Here is an 11,518-nt window from a genome sequence, read left to right on the forward strand (position 1 = left end):
TTACTGCATTTAAACTAAGTTAATTTTAATTAACCAACTCTAAACTTTTCCAAATGACCCTTATGTCCCCCAACGGTTATAATTTGTTGAATATCTATAAATACTCACTCAATTGGAGAGATAAAGGAGGGATTATAAAACTTGATTGAAAAAAACTCTCTCAAAATCTTTGCAAATTTATTTTGTACTCTTACTCATACAAGCTTACATTTTTTACTCCTACTGATTCTCTCTTGCAAAATCATTTAAGTAAGAGTGTTTTAAGATCATCCTTTTCATTTACAAAAACTCACACTCTCATTGCACATTCCTATTTGAAATTGATTTTTAGAATAGTGAGCTAGAGTTTTCCCTTGGTATTTAATCCATAATTAATTTGGGAAAACTCTTGAACTTGTGAGTTTTGCATTCTTGTTGCAAGATTCAAGGGCTTGTCTTGTGCCATTGGCTATTTCATTTTTGACAAGCTAGAATCTGAATGTCTCATATACTTGATACTTGAAAAATTATTCTTGAGATATTTGCTTGTGCTCTAAAGATCTTTGAGATTATTTCTTGTGATTGATATACATATATTGACTCAAAGATTTATTCACAACAGTCTCACATATAAATTGTTATAGTTGCATATAACTGAGAGTTAGGATATAGACTTCACCGAGCTTATACATTCATATCATACTGAAATGTAATTTGTTGTTGTATTGTGCGTATTGGTACATATCTGCTTATTGGAGAAGAACCTTTCATTGTATGCAAAATTATATTGATATGTTGTATTTCAGGCGTGGCTTGAGGGGGTGTTAATGTAGCCTGTAAGGATTGGTTGTAAAGATTGAGGTCAGCCCTGGTAATTTGACCTGGTGTTGTAAACGGTGTCACTCCACCCGTTAAGTGAGCAATAGTAGAATCCTCGGGTTTGCGAGCTAGAGGCCTGGATGTCGGCAGTTTTGGCCGAACCCTGATAACATATCTTGTGTCTACTCTTAAATTCCTGCACTTTAATTTCATGCACAAGTTTGCTTATATTTAATTTATTATGAATGTGTGCATGATTTAAATATTGTAAATGATCGGGATAAACTGAGTCTACTATACTTGCCTTGATTATTTGCTCAGTTAATTACCATTGTAATTGGGATTGCATAGAAAGACCATAGGTTGTGAAATACTGTTGTTATCTGGTTTAACCTAGGCAAAAGTTTTTTAAATTTCCAATTCACCCCTCCTCTTGGGAATACACCAATTCCAATAATTAGTATCAAAGTCTCGTTGCATAGACTTAAACATTTTTTCTAAAGATCGCAATGAATCTAGTTGGTGTATCCCTATTTGGTGAGGTTCAATCACCTACCAGGCCTCCAGTGTTTTCTAGTGTTGATTACACTGCCTGGAAATTAAAGATGAGCATATTTGTAAAATTAATGGATTGGAGGGCCTGGCAGATGATTGTTAGAGGAAGTTGTGCTCTGATGAATGAAAAGAATTTTAGGGTAATTAATTCAAATGCCATGGATATGTTATTTTGTGCTTTAGAGTCTAACAGTTTTCGTGACATCATGGCTTGCAAAAGTGCACAGGAAATTTGGGATGAGCTTGAAAGGAAATATGGGGAGTCCTAGGAGAAAGAGATCTCTCCTATGAATACTCCAAGCTCAAATAATCAGGAGGAGGTAAATCATGGACTAGTAATGCTAATCGACAAAGAGGTACATGATTCTAACTCTACCTCTATTGATGATTCTTGTGCCAAATCCTGTGATATTTTATATGATGAATCATCCATTATTTCTTATAATGATAATGCATGTATTGATTCATGTGATATATATTTTTACAAATATTGTGATGTATTAATCATTAGAATTAATGAAGAAAGCATGCCCTCTCCTGAAAAACTAGAAATTGCTTTACTTAGGATGCATAAACTTTTGGCAAGGATATCTAAGCAGAAAACAGTCTTCAAAAATAAAAGTAGAGGGTCAGCAAAAATATTAGGAAATTTAAAAAATTATCATGCTATCCTTGAGAAGAAAAATAGAGAGAAAGTTTTGAAATTTATCTTCTTAGAGAAATAAATAGATGATTATTCTAGAGCTACTCAAAGTTATAAATGAAAAGAATAATCATGATAAACCCTCGGAAGTTAAAAGACACAATCTTTTCAAAAAGGGTTCAAATCTATCGAATCTATCCCATATTCATTTGAACGCCTCATTTAGTAAAAATAAAATAAATAAGCACAAGCTTTCATGTATATACAAAACATGCTTATCTGATGAAGGAAAAGGGCACATACAATATAACTGTACATTTAAAGGTGCTAGAGGCATAAACAAGGAAATAAAGTGGGTAATCATGAAGAAAAACCTTTCGAGGCCAAAGGAAGAAAGGAGTCAAATTAAAATTACATAATTATTAGATTCTTCCTTAGTGCATAAGATTAGCCATAAGGGGTAGTGGTGTCTGTAGGCTTGGGGAGTGGTGTGTGCTTCAAATAAGAATTCTTAGTATATACCTTTACTTCTATTTTGTAACACTAAGAACCTTAGTGAATCAAGCCAATGTGGAAACTTAGGACATATATCCAATCTGACCTTAATAGAAATATATCAATTGTGACTGGATAAAATGTGAGAATATTGGTAGAAGACTGGTTGAGGTTTTCAATCCACTTCCAAATGGACAAAGGCATTCGTGCCTAGTTTATAATTCCCAATACTTAACTCACGATTAAATATGAAAATTTAAAGTTAAGCATACTGTTAGCTTTGGTGCAACCCCAAGAGGGGGTGAATTGGGTGTTTAAAAATTATTGCCTAGGTCAATCAATTTAATAACAGTACTACACAACCTAGGGTTAGTCTATGCAATAAATAAATAAACATACACATGCAGTAATAGTAAAGTGCAGAAAGGTAAATAGTATACGTGATATGTTATCGAGGTTCGGCCAAATTGCCTATGTCCCCGCCTTGGCTACACCAACACAAGGATTCAACTACGACTCACTTAAACGGGGAGCGGCACCGGTTACAACCAGGTCAATTAGCGGGGCTAACCTCAACCTAAACACACCTTAACAGGATGATGCACCTAACTTTCCTAACCGGGTCTAAGCCAATATGGGACTATTCCATAAGGCTAGTCTCCCTCTTCTGGCCCACGCCTGGAATACAACTAATGATATAAAATTTTGTACATAGAAATACGCTTCTTCATATGCAGATATGTACACCAGTATAACTCAAGCAATAATGCAATCACGAATGATATGTAAATATGCTCAATGCTCTAATGTGTGCTAAACACTCAAATAACTATAGATAATCAATATAGATCAAAAGTGTATATCAAAGCAAGATTTGAAACACATATATGAATATCACAGTATCAAATCAAGGTTTCAAATATGCTTAAGAAGATGATTCAAACAAACTCAACAAGATGTTCTCAATATACTAAGCACAAGGAGTGTTTGAATGCAGGCTTTGAAAATGATTTTGCACACAAAATATAGGCTTAGGTGTATTGCAATGACAATGCAAAAACCACAACCTTCCAAATCTTCCCACACAAATTTATCAAATAAAATTGGTGGAAGAACTTAATGTTATACTCTCAAAAAAATCAACCAAACAATATAGAAAATGAGAGTACTAGCTACAAAGATTAAGCACAATCACTTTAGATATACTCACAACACTTAAAAGATCAAGAAGAATGAAGTGTATGAGTGTTTGGGAGTAGTATAGGCTAAAAGAAGATTTTTGATTTTGAGAGAATTTTGACCCTAATCAATTTGCTAATCCTTGCTAATTATTGCAAATGAACATATATATATATATATATATATATATAGGCAAGGGGAAATTTTTGACCATTCCGGACTCAATGGAGATAATTAGAAAAGTTTAAAACAAGCTTAGAAAAATTAACCCAGTTTACCCCTTTTAATTTCAGTTAAAAATAATTTAACCCTGGAGATTGTGGTGCCCGGTCTGAGGTTCGGGTGCCCGAAAAGACTTAATCAAAAAATCAATTTTTAATGGTTCAGGTGCCCGAAGTCAGGGTTGGTTGACTGAACAAAAGTTAGAAGTATTCTATCCAAGGTTCAGGTGCCCGAAACTAAGTTCGATTAATCGAACGGTTCACTTCGGTCGCCCGAGGCATTTTTGAACACGAACGTTCAGGCGTCCGAGTTGGTGAAAAGCACTCTGACATGGTTCGGGTGACCGAGGAAGATACGTTCAAATTGGTTCGGTCTGCTGAACAAAAAGTCAACAAGTTGACTTGTTTAGGGTTCGGTCACCCGAGGCATTTTAAATCCCACAGGTTCGGTCACCCGAGGCATTTTAAATGCCACAGGTTCGGTCACCCGAGCTCTCTCAAGATTTTCGATTAAAGTCAAATTTGGCCTTATTTAATTCCCCAGATATAATAAGTGATGTTGGGGACTATATTCACTAAGTGTAAGTACCTAAGGTCCAACTAGGGTATGTTTGAGCATACGTACCTATCATACATGATGCAAATTATTACAAATCATAGGAATGTACAGTCCATAATAATATTACATCCCAGAATGAAGAAAGTGAAAAAGAATTACAAATACAACACAAACATCTTCATTCATCGGCATGAACACCGCACGCCATCATGATATGTCTTTCAATTCGAGTACGCGCACAAGGTGAAGCTACATGCAAGCCTTAGTACAACCACCAGTACCAAGAGTATTTGTCATTAACAAAACTGAGTGTGACCTATCAGGTCAACAATCTCCCTCTTTTTTGTGATGACAAATATTTTATGCAAAAGTGGGTACAGCTAAGAAAGGCTCCCCCTGACTTTATGCATAAAGACAATTAAAACTCAATTTAAATGATTTATCAATGGGTAACTAAGTTTGAATTTAGCAATGTACACAGTTTTTCCTTTTTTCCCCCTTTTGGAAATAGGGAAAAGGGCTAAGTAATGTAGCATGAAGGCAAAAGACATCATTTAGATACAAAAAGTATATCGGGAGAATTTAAAAAAAAAAAAAATTTGGCAGCATGCCGTTTGAAAATAGACCATTCCCAATCATAACTTTGTACTTAAGTGACCTGTTTTGAGTTTCAATCAACAGTATATAGTCATGTTAACTAATCAACTCAAACAGTATATAAGTTAAAGGCGAATATAAACATGCAACACAAAGGACTTAGCAGTTTAAATGTCCTATTCCCCCCCAATTGATGATTATGCAAGGAAGAAAATTAATTTTTCATTGGCTTTCACTCATCCTTTCAAAAAGATTATAAAATTTAGTCTATCATAATCATTTTTTTATTTTTTATTGCTTGCAAAACTATGCATTCCCACAAGGTATAAAATAAGAGAAGATATGTGGGATTGTTATAACTACATGGTAGAAAAGTATGACACCATTTGTTAGAGACCATTAGTTATAAGAAAAATGATACCACTTGTTATATGATAACAATTAAAATTTAACAAACATGCACATTTATACTAGTTGTTAATGTGTTTCCACAGGATATATAATTTGAGTACAAAATACATTTCGTTTTCTTAGAGCCATATGATTTTAAAGTGAAGTTGCTCCCCCTAAGAATATGCATTTTCTTTAAAAATTATCTTGAGCACAATCCAAACATTATTTTATAAGCACAACTCAAGTTTTAAGATATTCAGCACTTCGAAAAGATATAAAATATGTGCAATGATTTTGAAAATTTTCAGCAGCATTTTGTTTGAAAATATGACTTATCTTATAAAAACCTGCCAATTTCAAAGCATTCAAATATATATCCACAAGCAGCTCTAGAAGATAAATGAGCTAAGTGCAGATAATTTAAAATCCAAAACCAAATTTTACATGCACATATATTTTCAATTTTGAAAAATATTTCAATATTTTTGGGAAAATGTTTACAAACATTTCGGCAGCATGCCGTCTATAAATAGGACATTTCCCAAATTAACCTACACAAAAGGATTCTCAAACAAGCAGTATATCAAGAGTTTTGAGTATGCGAGAACCAAATTCTACTAGTAGGCAATTCTCAATCACTACATCTGGCATACAGGAGGCTTTCATCACAAGCATGCATTTTAGTAGAATAATCAAGTAAATATGCAATGCATACAAGTCAATCATCATCAGATGTATATATATAAACATGATAAAAATGACAATCACCACATCAGAGTATCAGTATCAGTATGTGTATGTGTGTGGTGAATGTGTATAGTTGAAAGAGTAAAAATAAAAAGCTGTTTAAAGTTATTACAACCCTAGATATATATAAATGTATGTGTATATAGATAACTCATAAAATAGATAAAGTATGGATAGAGTGTGGTGCAGTTGATTCTCACAGTGAATCTCTAAGTCTCTCTGTCATCCTGATCACTCTCCTCGCCACGAATCTCCATCTACTCTTCGTCATCGCCCTCGTCATTCATATCTCTTAGACGCTCACCTAGAACATGGAAGTTCGCATGCATATCTGACTGGATTGGAGAACTCGCCATAAAGAGCATCAAGTCTGGCCTAGGAGGAAGATGCATGCTTTATCATGGAAGTCCTGAATTCCTCAAATGAAGCAGTCAGACGGGTGATGGCTACCATAATCTTGGCATTTGACAGCACATGAGGCTGCTCCTGTGGGGCCTCCTGAGCTCCTGCTCCTCTCTCAGGTATGGTGGGCAACCATATGTTGCCAGTGAGCTTATACCCCATGAGTTTCAGGGTAGTGGAGTTAAAGATATCGGAGGGCCTAACTTTCTTGATAGTTGCAAATGTAGTCCTGCTAACCCTCTCCTTAACAAACAGCCTAGAAAAAATGCCGCCATAGGGCAGTTTCCAATAATTTTAATAAGCATCCAATGGAGGATCAATCTAGGAAGATCTAGTTTCTTTCTCGTAAACAGACGCCACATAAAAAAACAGTCCAAATAAGAAACGTGGTCTCTAGATCTTGACTTAGGCAGTATATTATAAGAAATCAGGTGGTGTACCACCTTTTTCTGTGTTCTCTCCTGGCCATGGTAAATGATTTTTCTTAAGGAATACAAAGGCTATGATGAAGGAAGAATTGGCTGGATCAAAGAAAAACCAAGAGAGCTCTCAAAAGTGGATGAAAAAATGACATTGTTCGCTGCGATTTTCTATATATAACGGCGTGGTTAGGGCTCCTGAGCATTGGTTCGGTCACCTGAACTACAATAATTGCAAAGCCCACTGAGTCTGCTCGGTTGACCGAACAATGGTTCTTTTGGCTAAAGTTAAAGTGCCATTTTACAAAAATCGAGGCTCGGTGGCCCGAACTCAAAATGAACTGCAGAGTTCAAACGCCCGAAATGCACATTCGATTACCCGAAAATAAATTCGGTTACCTGAACCTAGTTTGGAAGTCCGAATGGATTTGAACTACATAGTTTCAGCCGCCTAAGGTATGGTCAATGCAATGGTCAGACTTCCAAGTTCGGTCGCCCGAAGTGCCAAAGCATTGAAGGGTTCGGTAGCTCGAACTTGGTCAATTTTTTCCCTTTGACCAATCTTCACATACAAATACCCCTATGATTTAAATATGATATCTAGGGCTTTAAGGAATCATCCCAACCTACCTAATGGACACAATGGAACACCTACGAGTCAAGAAGAGATGGGATCAGATTTCACTCTCCAAACTTCTTTCATTTTAACTCCCTTTCTTTTAAATGCACAATCAAATTTGGTATGACCCTTCTTTTTACATAGTGCACAATAGGTGTGGGTATATGGACCAGAAGAGGTACTGGCATAATCTTTGGACTCCCTAACAACGTACCCCATGTATAGGTTTTTCTTCTTTTTATTTCCAATTCCGTTGTAACCTATACCTTCCCTATCTAAGGTCATTTTCTATGATCCTAACAACTTATCGAAGTTGTTCTTACCTCTAGTGAATGTGTGAAAGATCTTAGACTGGTCTTCTATTTTCTTTTCTAACTCTTTTGTTTTCAAATTTTTAAGACCCTTGCAAACACTTTGAAGCTTAATGAATTCCTTAGTTATATTGTTTGCCTTTTGTTCAAGTTCTACAATTAGATGGTCTTTATTATTATCATTAGAAATTTTAGATTTCAAGATAGTAAATTTCTTTTTTAATGATTCATTCTTGCTTACTAGTCTTTTAATTTTCAGGTCATTTTCTTTTTCAGCAAGAACTTTAGATTCACATTCTTTCATGCATGCTTCATACTTGTTTTCCAAAATAGAATATTTCTTATTACATTTAACAAGTAACTTATGAGTCCTAACATATTCAATCTACAATTCTTCATAATTTGGCATGCTTTCATCATCAGTACTATCATATGATTCACAATCAGACACATCATTCAACTCAGCACAAGAATCATTTTCAAATTTATCTACTAAAACAGAAGGAATAGAGATAACCTCATTATAAGTTAAAGCAACAATGCACCGGTTGCCTCCTTCAAGATCCGTAGAGCTTGAGTCACACAGAGAGATCACCTTGTTTTGCATGGGTGCTCCATATCTCTTCTCATGTTCATCCCAGATCTCCTTAGCACCATAACCTCAAATAAAATATTAGAATCTAAAGCATGTAGTAAGGTATTCATGGCATCAAAATTTACCTGCACTAAGTTCCTATCATGATCATTCAATTCATACTCAAATTTAGGAACACTAGTACAACCAATGGATTTAACAGGCACATTTTCACCCTGATCAATGACATTCCAAAATTTCCAATTTAAAGCTTTCACATACACAGTCATTCTGAATTTCCATATAGTATAGTTATTACCACAGAATATTGGTGGGTCTATGATCAATCTTCCCTCACATGAAAGGGATGCACTAACACGAGCTATCATGATCTTTTACAAAGTGATGTTTAAGTCTAAGTTACGAGGCTCTTATACCAATTGTTAGCTTTGGTATAACCCCAAGAGGGGGGTGAATTGGGCATTTAAAAATTATCGCCTAGGTCAATCTGTTTAATAAAAATATTACACAACCTAGGGTCAGTCTATGCAATCAATAAATAAATATACACATGCAGTAATAGTAAAGTGTGGAAAGGTAAACAGTACACGCGATATGTTATCGAGGTTCGACTAAATTGCCTATGTCCCCGCCTTGGCTACACCAACACAAAGATTCCACTACGGCTCACATAAATAGGTGGAGCGGCAAGTCAATTTTCGGGGCTGACCTCAACCTAAACACACCTTAACAAGATGGTGCACCTAACTTTCCTAACCGGGTATAAGCCAATTCGATACTATTCCACAAGACTAGTCTCCCTCTTCAGGCCCACGCCTGGAATACAACCAATGATATAAAATTTTGTACACAGAAATATGCTTCTTGACAAGCAGATATGGACACTAGTATAGCTCAAGCAATAATGCAAGCACAAATGATATAAAAATATGCTCAGTGCTTTAATGTGTGCTAAACACTCAAATAAGTATAGATAATCAATCTAGATCAAGAGTGTATATCAAAGCAAGATTTCAAAACACAATATATGAATATCACAGTACCAGATCAAGGTTTCAAATATGCTTAGCAAGATGATTCAAACAAACTCAACAAGATGTTCTCAATATACTAAGCACAAGGAGTGTTTGAATGCAAGATTTGAAAATGATTTTGCACACAAAATATAGGCTTAGGTATCTTGCCATGACAATGCAAGAACCACAACCTTCTAAGTCTTCCCACACAAGATTTATCAAATAAAATCCATGGAAGAACTTAATGGTATACTCTCAAAAAAATCAACCAAACAATATAGCAAATGAGAGTATTAGGTAGGAAGATTAAGCACAATCACTATATATATACTCACAACCCTTAAAAGATCAAGGAGAATGGAGTGTATGAGTGTTTGGGAGTAGTATAGACTAAAAGAAGATTTTTAATTTCGAGAGAATTTTGGCCCTAATCAATTTGCTAATTCTTGCTAATTATTGCAAATGAACATATATATATATATATATATATATATATATATATATATATATATATATATATATATATATATAGGCAATGGGAAATTTTTGACCATTCGGGACTCAATGGGGATAATTAGAAAAGTTTAAAACAAGTTTAGAAAAATTAACCCAATTTACCCCTTTTAATTTTAGTAAAAAATAATTTAACCCAAGAGGTCTGAGGTTCGGGTGCTCAAATAGACTCAGTCAAAAAATCAATTTTTAACGGTTCGGGTGCCTGAAGTCAGGGTCGGTTGACTGAACAAAAGTCATAAGCATTCTATCCAAGGTTCGGGTGCTCGAAACTAAGTTCGGTTAACCAAACAGTCCACTTTGGTCACTCGAGGCTTTTTTGAACGCGAACGTTTGAGCGCCTGGGTTGGTGAAAAGCACTCTGACATGGGTTCGGGTGACCGAGGAAGATACGTTGAAATTGATTCGGTCTACCGAATAAAAAGTAAACAAGTTTACCTGTCCAGGGTTCGATCGCCTAAGGCGTTTTAAACGCCATAGGTTTGGTCACCTGAGCTCTCTCAAGATTTTCAATTAAAGTCAAATTTTGCCTTTTTTAATTCCCCAGATATAATAAGTGACGTTGGGGACTATATGCACTAAGTGTAGGTACCTAAGGTCCAACTAGGGTCTGTTTAAGCATACCTACCTATCATGCATGATGCAAATTATTACAAGCCATAGGAATGTGTAGTCCATAATAATATTACATCCCATAATGAAGAAAGTGAAAAAGAATTACAAATACAACACAAACTTCTTCATTTATTGGCATGAACACCGCACGCCATCATGATATGTCTCTTAGTTCGAGTACGCACGCAAGGTGAACCTACATGCAAGTTTTAGTACAACCATCAGTACCAAGAGTATTTGCCATGATCAAAACTAGGTGTGACCTATTAGGTCAACATATACTCTTGTCCATTGTAGCAAATTGAGTTTTGGGAAATTCACCTATTAGGTCAACATAAACTCATCTTTTAACATAAAAGCCTTGATCAAAATCTCAGCCATCACTCTAAGTATAAGCACTGATGATAATAAATGTCCATTCCACTAAGTTCTTATTAAGAAGACATCCTTCGTACTCAGATTAGAGTGCATCCACTAAGGGAATCAAGCTTCTCATCTAAGTAAATTAAAATATTCTCTTTGAGAAAATTTAGTAAATCCTCGATTTTGGCTCACTATTCCATCTAAAGAACTCTTTACCAAACCACGATCATATTTGGTAAAGATTCTACCTTTTCATTGGCTCGTATCCTTACTTTAAATTGTGATCATATCTAAAGGATACTTTCCATTCCCCAAAGAGCATTGTTCATAATGTCCATATTTTGGGAGATGTCCAGCGTCTCCTAAATACTCTTCTGAACCAGATAAAAAAAAATTAATCTTTAAGGGTATTTAAATTATCTTCACTAGCTCTCTAACTTTACATCAAATCATTTAGAGCTTCACCTTATCAGAATAA

The sequence above is a fragment of the Malania oleifera genome, chromosome 9 (genome assembly GCF_029873635.1).
Source record: "Malania oleifera isolate guangnan ecotype guangnan chromosome 9, ASM2987363v1, whole genome shotgun sequence".
Classification (NCBI taxonomy): domain Eukaryota; kingdom Viridiplantae; phylum Streptophyta; class Magnoliopsida; order Santalales; family Ximeniaceae; genus Malania; species Malania oleifera.